Below are 14,129 nucleotides of genomic sequence, written 5' to 3' on the forward strand. Positions count from 1 at the left end.
GTACTGTGTTTTTAAGTTTTGCCAATCTATCAAGGTCGTCTTTGATTTTGTTTTGGATTTTTGTGTAGTTGTGCTTCACCGTTTGTCTTATGGTAGGGAATATTTCCACTCCCAAGCATCTGAAATGTTTTACCATCGGTATCTGTCCTGGGAGGGTTGTATCTTTTTTTGCAGGGGTGTTAAGTGGAAGGAAAGCCGACTTCGGCCAATTTATCTTTAAATCCCGATAAATCACCAAAGTCCTCAATCAACTTGAGCAGATGAGGCAATGTGGTGTTGGGGTTTTGCATGAACAATATTACATCGTCCGCATATAAACAAATTTTTTGTTGTGTGCCCTTGATTACGATTGGTTCTATGGATTGGGATTGTCTTATATATTGTGCTAAAGGCTCTAATGATAGATTGAACAGTCCGGGACTAAGAGGACAACCCTGTCTGGCAGAGCGTGATACCGGAAATATTTGGGAGATGATTGTGCCTGTTGTAATCATGGCCGATGGGTCTTTGTATAATACTTTAATCATATCGATGAATCCTTTTCCTAACCCCATCCTTTCTAGCACTGCCCACAGATACGACCATTCCAGCCTGTCAAAGGCCTTCATAGCATCCAGGGACAGCATCACCTTAGGTATGGTGTCCTCCTTGTCGGCATCAAGTACGTGCAGTATACGTCTTATGTTCTCAGTGATCAGGCGGCCTCCTATGAAGCCAGTTTGGTCCGGGTGAACTAAAGACGTCATATGCTTTTGTAATCTGATGGCTAATACCTTAGAGTACAGTTTGATATCTGTTCCGAGGAGGCTTAAAGGTCTATAACTACCGCACTCGTTGGGGTCTTTGTCTTTTTTAAGGAGGACTGTTATGAGTGCAATATTGTCATTTTTATGGAAGTTCCCCTCCTTGACTGAGTATAAGATCATATTTAGTAATAAGGGGCCAATTATGTCCCAACAAGAAAGGTACATTTCTGATGGGAAACCGTCTCTTCCAGGAGCCTTACCACTTTTCATTGCGGTTATGGCCTTGAGTTCCTCTAGTGTGATCGGTGTTTCTAACTGTTTAGCGTCATCCTCTGAAAGTTTAGGGAGAATAATTTGATTAAGAAATGTGTCCATTTTGTTTTGATCGAAGGTCATTTCTGATTTATATAAGTCGGAGTAGAATACTTTGAATGTATCGTTTATTTTTACAGGATCCGTTACAAGTACTTGTTGTGCTCTAATGGTAGTTATATCTGCAAATGTTGCATTAATTCTTAATCGCATGGCTAATAGGTGGCTGGGTTTGGAACCATGGGAGTACTGCTGTTGTCTTGTGCTGCGTATTTGTATTTCCGATTGTTGTCTGTATATGGCATTGATCTCTATTTTTAGTACGTTAACTTGATTTTCTAGTCGAGTTGAGTTGTTGTATTTCAGAGAATTAAATAACGTTGAGTAAAGCGTTTCCAGCTCAGCCAGTTTTGTGCTTTGATTCTTGCGCATTTTGGAGGAAAAGCTATCCGTGAAGTCTTTGATCATTCCCTTTACCGACGTCCATATTATTCTGGGGTCTTGCACAGAGTTTGCATTCTCCCGTTGGAATACTATAAGAGCTTCTTTGAGTTGTGTAATGAATTCCTTGTTATTAAGCAGCAACGAGTTAAATCGCCATCTTGGGGCTCGGGAGGATAGTATACCAAATGTACCTTTAAGGAGTAAATAATAGAGATGTTCCGATACCATTTTTTCCTTTCCGATCCGATTCCGATACCTAAGCTTTGGGTATCGCCTGATACCGATACTTATCCGATACCAGTGCATACATTAAAAAAATAAAAAGATATTATATAAATTATACGTTTTTTTTTTAATACAGCTACTGTTTTATATATACTGTTTTTTAGTAATAACTATAAAGTAATGGTATTTATTCAACAACAGGTGATTGTATAGATTAGTATTAGTATCAGTAATTGAAAACTATCTCAATGAGTTCACCCACGGAAAGGTTGTTGGCACATTAGTTCCACACGGACATTATTCGTTGCTGCACTTGCTTCCACAAGAAGGCTCCGTTTAGTACCAGAGGCTCTGTTGTTGTGATTTTTGCACAATAAATATTCAACATTCTCTTTTGAGACTCCGCCTCAGACTCTTATCATTTGGCACTAAAAGCTAAACATTGTCGCCGATATGGCTGTCCGCAACATGTCATTAATTGTGTACGCGACATGCAATGACAACGTTACCGTGAGCTAGGTTAGCTAGCATGAGCTACCGCTATATGGAAAGACTGTAACGTTACTGCCGGTGACATTGTGATTTAACTTGGAATACTCCTTTGCCAACTTGCTGTACTTTGCTGTATTATGAATAGCCCCAACTTTAGCCAAGGTAACGTCAAAGCTAGCTTTCGGTTAGCTGTTCAATGCTAATAACACCAGCCACCAAGCGAACTCATCAGAGCTCCCCGTCAACAGCGCTGTCGGGACAATGGCATTTTAAGAAAGTATCTGCTCTGCTGTTAATGGCAATTGACACTTTAATTCACGGTCGATTAAGCACACGTTTGTTTTATAATGCTCACCCAGCGAAGTATGAGTATATAAAGTATCTACAGAGCCCAACGTCCGCAGTGTTGTTGATAAATTACGTCATATGGTATCGGAGCGCAACATTAGAGGGTACTCGCCGATACCGATACCAGCATTTTAGGCAGTATCGGCGGCATTTCCGATACTGGTATCGGTATCGGAACAACTCTAGTAAATAAGTGATCTGATAGTGCGTTGGGTATCATTTCCACTTCATAATTATCAAATAGTCTCTGTGATGCAAAGACATAATCTATTCTGGATAGTGTATTATGTCTCGCAGATCGACAAGAGTACTTTCGGGTCGTGGGATTAAGTAACCGCCATAAGTCATTTACACCTGTAATCTTTGACCAATCCTTTAATGCCTTCGATGAATTCTTTTGTTCGCTGGAAAAGGCGAGGTAAGATTTGTCCATCCTTGGGTTCCAGATGGCATTAAAATCCGCTCCTATTATAAATGAGTAATCGGGAATGTCTAACATTGCATTGGTTAATGTAGTGAAGAAATCTTCTTCGTACAAATTTGGGGCGTATACCGCTATCAACGCTATTTTCCTGTTCTTATGTTCAATCTTAGCTATAGTTATCCGACCTTCTACATCAGACCATACTCCCTTTAGTACAATATTCAACTTACGTTTAACGACTATTGCTACACCCCGATTTCTCGTACCAATAGAGGAGTGACTGATATTATGGTATATGTTGTCCGCTAATTTATCTATGTCTTTCCCTAGAATGTGCGTTTCGCTTAGCAGAGCAATGTCCACGTGTTCTTTTTTCATCAGTGTGAGCACGCTTTTGCGTTTGAGTTGGTTATTTATTCCCCCGGTGTTCCATATCATTATATTCAAACTAGCCATAGTCTATACATGTTGCATTGTAATTTTTGGTAATGCTTCTAGAGTGCGAGGCAATAATAGATATACATCCCACTAGTGAGGTCCCGTTGAGAGCCGAGCTTAAAAACATACATATATACAAATAAAAATCCCCTACCCTTCCCTCCCACGAGAGTCGTACATGAACACAACCTTTGCGTATGACTCCCTCCCTTACACCACCGGATATCCCAGAATGATCAAATTATCCTTAACATTCCTATGTATACCATAGGATCTAACACTCTAAATTCTACCATAAGTAGAATGTCGACTGTGGCTTGGCCACTTTCCCGTAAAAAATAAATAAATAAAAATTTAAATGATAAAACTAAAAATAAAGACCAAAAATAAGCTTCAATTGTCATGCCCTAATCACTTACATTTTATATGAACTTGTGTAATTTATAGTAACCCATGAATAATATGAAGGTATTGAACTGAAGAGAGAGCCACAATAAATCAGAGAGCGGATGAAAAAGAAAAAAACAAGTAAAAGGAAGAGAACATTAACTTAGATCTTAAAAGAGCATTGCTATGCTTAAACATCTAAAGTATAAATTGGAGAAGTAGTGGAATTATTTCCCATTAATAAAAAACAGGCTTCCGGTTTAGCGTTAGAATGGAGTAGGTCGCATGTGACACAGCTGCTCACCCGTTATTTTTTTTTTCGTTTTAAAAACATATTTATAAACCATTAATGCGTTTAAAACTTGACGCATATATCAACTGAGACTATCAACTAACTATATTGACCAAAATAATCGAGATGTCACCAAAGAAAGCCACAACGAGTCCAAAAACAGTCGTAGAGGTCCCGCCGCAGGAATCAGGATTCGTACAGCGGACAGCAGGAAATATAGACTTGACAGTGGCCGCTTCAAGTCCAACCCCATCAAACACCTCCGCAGATACCGAACATATCATCCGGAAAATGGAGGAAATGGGGAAGACAATAACTAGCATAATAACTCAAAAAGTAGATGATATTAAAGAATCTATTGAAGGCAAAATTGATGCGCTGAGAGCGGACGCCGACGCACAGATTAAACGCACCGAGGCTCTGGAAAAAGTAATGGAAGCCCACGAAAACAATTTCACTCGCATCTACAATGAAGTAGAGGTTAACAATGTTAACCTAACTGCTGAGATGAAGGGGAACTACAAAGAAATCAAGACGGAGCTCAGCGGAATAACGTTGGAGCTTAAGCGAATCAATGAAGAACAGAAAGCCAAAATATTCGAGATGGAATATCAAAAACGCAAGCTGAATATTCGTATTGTCGGTCTGGACGAATCAGTGAGATGTGCAAACCCTGAAGAGTTTGCCACAGAATTACAGAAAATCTTGGGAACAGAGATCCTTCCTAATGTACCAGAGGTGGAACAGTGCTTCAGATTGGGGACCCGCTCCATTGGCAATAACGCTAAGCTCAGAGTGATATTGGTTATACTGCGCCAAGTCAGAATAAAAGAAATGATTATTCGTGAAACTCGCAGGATGAAAGGCAATCTGAAATACATGGAGGTACCAATACACTGCTTTGAAGATTATTGTCGTGATGTAGTGGAACTGCGTGCCAAGTTCAAGACGGTGATGTCTCAACTATACCTGGAGAAATACAGACCCCTACTAATATACCCTGCAATACTTCGCATTGTCGATAAACAAGGAGCAAGGGTTCTCCTCAACTCGCCTGAAGATGCAGCCAAATTCTTGTCTGCACAACACGCAGAATAGTGTATAAATGGCCTTTTAATCTCAGTTATGCAAGGTCACCATATAGTACAATCTTTAATAACCGAGGATTTGGGACAGAGAGACCTACGTGCTCAGAGTTTTTTAATGCTTTCCCCGACGTGTTTATATTATTGCGGACATATTGGATTCAAGATTGGAACACTCCAGAACATACTGGAACATTCAAACAATGTAAAAATGACATATTGGAATAATCTAGAACATCGAAGCATTCTTTGATATATGGAACATTCTGGAATATCAGCAATACGTGGTCATTCACTCTACCAGAAGCCCCTCGGGGGAATAATCAACAGCTATCTAGATGCAGAACCACAGAGCCATCATAGCCGGCCGGCAGAAATATCACTCTACACAACGATCATCGCCCACCCCGGTCAGGGGAAATGCTGCGTATACGTATTTGACTGGATCATTTTGTAACGGTAGCTAACGTTATCTCACGAAGGTCCCACACTGACTAGACTAACGTCACGGTGAGGCAATAGCCTCTGTTTACATGCAGGCATTAGCAGCAGCAGCAGTGCTAACTAACGTCACGGTGACTCGGAGGCAATAGCCTCTGTTTACATGCAGGCATACAGAAACAGGTGGGGAGGGGCTAGCAGCAGTGAGCGGTGCACGCTTCATGTCGGCTGAGACAGCGAGTGAGAACTCCGCTAAAGAATTGGATCATGATTTTCGGTTTTCACATGACTATTTGATAGCCCATCACACGGCGCTCAGACGTCTCAGTGGGAGGCGCCAAACGTAAAAACTGAGCGCAAATGGCGGGTGGCGCTCTCTAGTTTCGGTCCCTGGGTGGGGAGGAGACTGTCTATTAGGAGGTGGTGGGGGTTTTGGGCATTTACGGTGGCCAGTTTCGAATTGCAGCCTCCCGTAGGTGCTCTTTAAGAGCGGTTTTGAATGTGGGTAGGGATTCACATTCCTTTACAGCTTTGGGTAGGGCGTTCCACATTGATGTGGCATAATTGCGAAACATATTTAGTCCCTTGTTTGAGCCGAATCTGGGTTTAACATGATTTGTTGAGCTTCCTCTGGTGTAGTGGTTGTGGTATTCACTGACCTGCGTAGGTGTGCGATGCACTAACGTGGTGCACCACGAGGGCGCCCCGGTGACTTAACTTTTACCGGAGTCACTTTCAAGTAAGATATCTTTACTTTTGTAGCATGGCTTTCAAGTGCCCTTAAGATCAATGAAAAACGTTTATGTAGCGAGAGGTGCAATCACTGGACTCGAAGTTCTTGCTCTTTCTGCACAAGCTGAGCGAGGCTCACTGAAATCCACCCCAGAATGCATTCTTTACCCAAAGCAGCCACGTCTACTGTAGCAGCGGTGCTGCATTAAATAAATTTCTAACGCAGAGGAGTATATAGTCGTCACCTTCTTAAAATAATGGCTTAAGTCACTTTTTGAGGAAAGTGATGTTTTTGCCGAAGTCATCTCTTCATGATACTGGCCACCTTCTGGTAAAATTCCCTACATCCTTAATTGAAAATAGCATGCTGTTCCTAGCCAGTTGTGAAATTATTAATAAATATAATATATTTGGTTGTTTATTTTGTTTCTCAAAATTTTTAAATATGACTTTAACACTTTCAGTGCCACTCACGAGATTTCTCTGGTTTTTTTATAGGTGGTTGCATGCCACTCACGAGATTTCTCGGAATTATTATTATTATTTTTTTTTTGCGATCTGAAAAATTATTGCATCACCCGAGCCTACCCGAGTATAGCCGAGGGGCGCCGGCGATCACTGTGGAAAAAAGCGCCCCCTGTCGTCTCCCAGATGACATAAGTGATTTTGGAATGGACTCAATGAAAATGAATGGGGAAAAAAATCCGGTACTCCACATTTTCCAGTTCACTGATCCAGCCGGGGTTACTAGAGTTCATTCTGGAGCCTCAGATCCCCGCGGATCATGGAGTTCTACTGTATCGCGTTGGATCCATACACGTATCGAATGGTGATCAGGAATTGGAATATACCAGTTGGATACCATCTGATGTCAGGTAAGGACTCTATGTTATCAGTGGTAGGATAATCAGAGTAAGTTTGATGAAGTTATAAGTAGGGATGTCCCGATCCGATCACGTGATCGGAATCGGCGTCGATCACGTGCTTTTCAGAGTATCGGCGATCGGGAAAAAATAATAATAAAAATCGGCAGTCAAAAAAAGAAAAATTTTATTCAACAAACATGACCATGTCCACGTCTTAAACTCATACGGAGGCCTTAGTTTTGGTTTTAAATTACATATAATATATCATCATTAATGTATTTATTGTCACACAGAGCAGAATAATTATCCACAACAAACACATTCCCCTTTAATTTTCACCGTTGCAACAAACATTCCCTTTAATTTAGACGCTACACGCGAGTCGCGACCACATCACAACAACAACACGTCGCTCCCGAAACACGGTTAATATCCACTGACTTGAGCAGCTAGACTTAATGTCAGAGGTTTGGAACTAAGCATTTTAAAATAGAAAGTCAAACAAGTTGCAATGTTTGCAAGGAGGAGATTCCGCGTGGAGGAAAAACTCATGAAGCAGCAGGCTGGAGGCGAAGTTTTCAGACTATCTTTTCAACTGGAGAATAACGTTACGTCGTCGTTTCAGACCAGAATGGACCATTACGTAAGTCGAACACTGAATGTATACTAATGTGCAAACATATATTGAAACTTTTAATATTTCTCATGAAGCAGAAGCACATTTCTCAGGGTGAATGTAATAACAAAAGCCTCCGCTCTCGCGCCCTATTATAGGCAACAGATGGGCTTGTCTCACTCTGCCAGTTTCTGACAAAAATGCGTCAAAATTGATTACTAATGTGAAAGATCGGATCGGAAACGATCGGATCGATAGATATTTAAAATCATATGATCGGGATCGGATCGGAAGCAAAAAAAGGCGATCGGGACATCCCTAGTTATAAGCTGTTTTGTGAAATGTCTTCTTTCGGTTTCACTGTAAAAGTCTGTGAGGAAATCAACGGAGCGATTATCAGTGCGCGGCCGTAATGTGCGTGCGTGCACGTATAATATTGATCATCTAGCGTTTATTTGAAAACGATTCATAAAAAGGCCGACGAATATCAACGTTGTGGAATATTCCACTAAAAGACGATTTTCATAGAATGCTCCAGAATGAGCCGTTTTTTATATCAAAACGGGGGCTTTTCTAACTGCTCTGAAACGGCAACGACGCGATAAAAAAACAATCTGCCTTCACAGCACTGACTGGAAAATAGTCTTTGATAATGCGATGGGCAGATTAGACACATAGCCATAATTTAAAACATAGATTAGGCGATATTAACGTCAACATTGGCGCCGATGGTGGCATTCAAGCGGTAAAACGGAAAACCAGGCGTGGCGCTGAAAGTGTTAAGAAGGTAACGATGTGTACCTTTTTTAATTAATTAGTATCTTACTTGTATCGTCTGTTTTCTATTTTTACTTCAATATTGTATTATTATTTGTAGTTATTTTATGTATCGTCTTGTTATATTCTCTTACTGTTTCTTATTTTGCCATTGTTACCATCTTTTAATCATAGTAAGATGATTTACTATAATTTTGTGTTTATAATTATTTTCTTTTTTACCGTTACTCGCTTCCACTGACTCGCTTATTATTAGCCAACAACCTTTGTTTAGATTAGACAGGTGTCAGCAGCTAGCATAGACCACTGCAATGTGGAGCTTGTGAGGGGGGCGCGTGCCTCATTAGCATAGAGACCACTGCAATGTGGAGCTTGTGAGGGGGGCGCGTGCCTCATTAGCATAGAGACCACTGCACTGTGGAGCTCGTGGGGGGGGGGGGCGCGTGCATCATTAGCATAGAGACCACTGCCCTGTGGAGCTCGTGAGGGGGGCGCGTGCATCATTAGCATAGACCACTGCACTGTGGAGCTCAGGAGGGGGGGGCGCGTGCATCATTAGCATAGAGACCACTGCACTGTGGAGCTCGTGAGGGGGGCGCTTGCATCATTAGCATAGAGACCACTGCACCTGTGGAGCTCGTGAGGGGGGCGCGTGCACCATGTTGATTAGACGAGCCTTGTAGCAACATTCATTCACCACGCGCTCCCGTAGCTAGAACCACTTATGTCAAGGCTCTAATCATCAACATTAATGAATTAACTAACATTAATTTCATCCCCCCTCCCCCCGTTCTCTCCCTTGGGCTCAAAATACAGGTAGTGTTGCGGTGGTCTAGCTATACCAAGTTAACGTGACACCGTTAACTAACTAGCTAATTTTGTGAAGTTTAGCTCGTTTTAAAACGGCGTTACTAAAGAGAACGTGGTGGTTCGGCAAGACACTCTACACCCAATTTGTCGACCGTACTTCACCTTATCTTGACAACAACCGACGTGCTGGTCGGACGGTAGGGGGGGACGTTGTTTTATGTTTCTGATACGCTGTCGATATCGAACGTTACTCTACCGTCGCAGTTCTGCTGCTAGTGCATCTAAGCGCCTTCTGCTCCAGTTGAATTCTAGCTGTGTGACGCTAACTCAGTCAAGCTGACGCAGGACTTCCGGTCGCGATGTTTTGCTTTCAAAGTAAAAGCCCTCGCATTGGAAACGATTGGCAAAGTAAACAATAATTTGTGGGACCTCTATTATTGACATTGAGTGTAGAAAATTAAAATTGATTTAAATTTACATTTAATTTCTAACGCAGAGGAGTATATAGCCACCTTCTTAAAATAATGTCTTAAGTCACTTTGAGGAAAGTGATGTTTTTGCCTAAGTCATCTCTTCATGATACTGGCCACCTTCTGGTAAAATTCCCTACATCCTTAATTGAAAATAGCATGCTGTTCCTAGCCAGTTGTGAAATTATTAATAAATATAATATATTTGGTTGTTTATTTTGTTTCTCAAACATTTTAAATATGACTTTAAGAAGGTAACGATGCAGTACCTTGTGTACCTTTTTAAATTAATTAGTATCTTACTTGTATTGTCTGTTTTCTATTTTTACTTCAATATTGTATTATTTGTAGTTATTTTATGTATCGTCTTATGTTATATTCTCTTACTGTTTCTTATTTTGCCATTGTTACCATATTTTAATCATAGTAAGATGATTTACTATAATTTTGTGTTTATAATTATTTTCTTTTTTACCCTTGTTTCGTTTTTTGTGTCAAGCACTTTGAGCTGCAATCTGTAAACGTATTATTATCATCATTAATAACTTACCAGGTGGTGACGTTGCCCAACAGTTCAACTAATTTACACTGGCGGTTGCCAATTAGCAGCATATGATGCACAGCCGTGCTGGCAAGTAACCGTTACTCGCTTCCACTGACTCGCTTATTATTAGTCAGCAACCGTCCACCTGCTCTCACTTTGATTAGACAGGTGTCAGCAGCTAGCATAGAGACCACTGCACTGTGGAGCTCGTGAGGGGGGGGGGCGTGCATCATTAGCATAGAGACCACTGCACTGTGGAGCTTGTGAGGGGGGCGCATGCCTCATTAGCATAGAGACCACTGCACTGTGGAGGTCGTGAGGGGGGCGCGTGCATCATTAGCATAGAGACCACTGCACCTGTGGAGCTCGTGAGGGGGGGCGCATGCATCATTAGCATAGAGACCACTGCACCTGTGGAGCTCGTGAGGGGGGCGCGTGCATCATTAGCATAGAGACCACTGCACTGTGGAGCTTGTGAGGGGGGCGCATGCATCATTAGCATAGAGACCACTGCACCTGTGGAGCTCGTGAGGGGGGGCGCGTGCAGCAATGTTGATTAGAGCCTTGTGACGTAAGTGGTTGTAGCAACATTCATTCACCACGCGCTCCCGTAGCTATAGAAGAACCACTTACGCCAGGGTTCTAATCAACATTAATTAACATTAACATTAATTTCATTCCCCCTCCCCCTGTTCTCTCCCTTGGGCTCAAAATACATGTAGTGTTGCGGTGGTCTAGCTATACCAAGTTAACGTGACACCGTTAACACATTCCCTGCCACGCAATTTGAGCATCTTATACCATTCTCTGCCAGCACTGTAAGTCTATGGAGATGTTCACCTTCTTTGCAGGGCTATAACTTTTTAAATTGTATTGCTAAATTGACATTACTATGGCCCATTCAACATCGATTATCTATCGTTCAGGATGTAGGAACGTTTTATAAGGGGGGGGGTCGTTTATAATTCCGTGATCGTCGTTAAATGCTTTATGTAGTATGGGTGATATATTGATCAGAGCAGTTTGCATGGATAATAATAAACAAATAGGCTGAAAGTAACGTCAGCGTCCTCTTACCGTTCGACGATGAGACTGGAAGGAAAAAGATCCCATTTATTTGATGCGATCGCCTAAATCCATTTCCGGTTTGTATAATCATAATACATGGCCAAATCGTATCGATTATTGCGTTATGGCAGCGATCGCTACACACGGACGTGTGTCTACAGTCCCGCAACAATATGCGAGTGGCCGGACGCATTTCGGAGACGCACCGAGATCGACTCGTCCATTTCCGGTTTGGCAACTCGCCGATCATCCACCAGGGGGCAGTATTGAAGCGTTGCAGAGTTGTGCCGGCTCACACTGCATCAGACCAGGCTCCGTGAGGGAAATATGAATAACATGGCGAAAATATTAAATATTATCTCAATAACGTCGTACGCCGTGGATTGGCAGAATTAGCATGAACTTGAAACATGTTGTACGACGTTTTTGGCGCAGGATGTGTTAACTAACTAGCTAAAGTGAAAGAGAGTTAAAGAGAACGTGGTGGTTCGGCAAAACACTAACAGATTGCAGAATGGGTACAATACAGTACGGCTCAATACAAAACAACTGCTAAGAGGATGCAGACCAGAGAAAGACTTTCGTCTTGTTTACATCAGGGTCCCCCATTTTCAATTCATCATAACATTTATGACATACACGACATACAGATATACAGTACTGTTACATCCAGACATTTATGACATACAAGATATACAAATATACAGTACTGTTTAAGAGACAGAGTTTCTAAAAGAGAATATATACATTTGAGGGGGAGGAAACTGTACATTGTAGGGGGGGGGGGGTTGGACATTTGCAGCCTCCCATAGGTGCTCTTTGAGAGCGGATTTGACGGTGGGTAGGGATTCACATTATTTTATGGCTGTGGGTAGGGCGTTCCACATTGTTGTGGCATAATTGCGAAACGTGTTTAGTCCCTTGTTTGAGCCAAATCTGGGTTGAACATGATTTGTGGAACTCCCTCTGGTGTTGTGGTCGTGGTATTCACTGACCTTTGTAAAGTATTTTGACATGTAAGAAAGAAGAGAGCTTCCTTTATCATCTGGTATATGTGTTGTAACATAAATCTTTTCTTGATCAAAATGTATCCGGCCATATGTGTATATATTGACTACAGCTCGGCATATAACACCATCGTGCCTGACAAACTGGTCCTGAAGCTGAAGGACCTAGGCCTGGACACCCCCACCTGCAACTGGATTATGGACTTTTTAACAGGCAGGCCACAGGTGGTGAGGATTGGTCTGATCCACTCGTATCCTCAACACTGGTGTGAGTCCAGGTGTACAGCCTCACACAACAGCAACAGGAGCATTATCAAGTTTGCAGACGACACTACAGTCATCAGACTGATAAACAACAATGATGAGACGGAAGTACAGAGATGAGCTAGTCCAGCTGACACGTTGGTGCAAAAGGACAACAGCCTTGCACTGAATGCCGGCAAGACTAAGAAGCTCATCGTGGACTTCATGAGACATCAGGGCAACCACTCCGCCATCAGCCAACACTATGAATTGAAAATGGGGGACCCTGATGTAAACAAGACAAACGGCTTTCTCTGGTCTGCATCCCCTTAACAATTGTGTGTATTGAGCCGTACTGTATTGTACATTCTGCAATCTGTTAAATAAAGTTTTCATTCATTCATTCATTCATTCATGGGACACCAGTGGAGGTCGTCAACTGATTTGATTTGATTAGACTTTTTTTTTTAATACAATATTCCAGAAAACATCAAAACACAAGACTTGTTTCCATTGTGGTCCTTGGTTTCAGACAGACAAGCAATACAAAACATGACCACAAATAACAATTTGACAAACTACATAGACATGTACATTTTAAGTGCAGTACAAATGTAGGCACAGACAACAATGTATCAGACAACATTTTCATGCATTTTAAAATCTAGTTTTTAACATTGCAGAGGAGCCATGATTTGACTTTTTTCTTAAAATTCTGTCGGCTACTAATGCATTTTAGCTGTGAAGGTGAGATGCTTCCAGCTGCAGCTCCGGAGACCAGCGCTTACAAGCCCCGCACATACAAGCCCGCACATAGCAACCCCTCGCTTCCATTGGCTGATTTTGGTCACGTGATTTGGGTCCCACCCAATGGCTGAAGTTCTGCAGACGCCTCTCTGATTGGTTGGGCTCCATTTCTGCAGCCCCCTCTTTGATTGGTTGAGCGAAGCCCCTCTCTGATTGGTTTAGCTCGCCATGCGGTAAAATGCGGATGTTAATGTTATCATCTCAAGAAGATACAAATAAATATACTACCAGATTCGCGTTTATAACGTTATTTCGCGTGACTTCGCGGTTTATTCATAACGTTATGCACATTTCACAACACAGCCAGCTGTCAGAAACTGTACATTGTAACGTTATATGTTTATTCACGTAACGTTATTTCACGTGACGCGTTCAACTTGTTTACACTCCCCACTTACTGAAACTGTACCATGACGCACTCCCCACTTAACCCAGTTAATGCCTTAACTAGACAGTTAACAATATAACATTTAGATTAATTAACCCAGTTAATGCCTTAACTAGACAGTTAACAATATAACATTTAGATTAACACAGTTAATGCCTAACTAGACA

At 41.8% G+C, this 14,129-nt stretch overlaps 1 protein-coding gene across 3 annotated transcripts in view; it reads right to left on the minus strand.

Annotated features, from left to right (window-relative positions):
- hltf (helicase-like transcription factor) overlaps nucleotides 1-9,725 on the minus strand; it is a 95,528-nt gene extending 85,803 nt beyond the window's left edge. For all 3 annotated transcript variants that reach the window (XM_084307871.1, XM_084307870.1, XM_084307869.1), the window contains exon 1: nucleotides 9,598-9,725. The gene's annotated coding sequence lies outside the window, so the exon portion shown is untranslated. The remainder of the gene's footprint in view (nucleotides 1-9,597) is intronic.
- Nucleotides 9,726-14,129: the final 4,404 nt, after the last annotated feature.

Source organism: Notolepis coatsorum (assembly GCF_963971535.1).
Source record: "Notolepis coatsorum genome assembly, chromosome: 2".
Lineage (NCBI taxonomy): Eukaryota > Metazoa > Chordata > Actinopteri > Aulopiformes > Paralepididae > Notolepis > Notolepis coatsorum.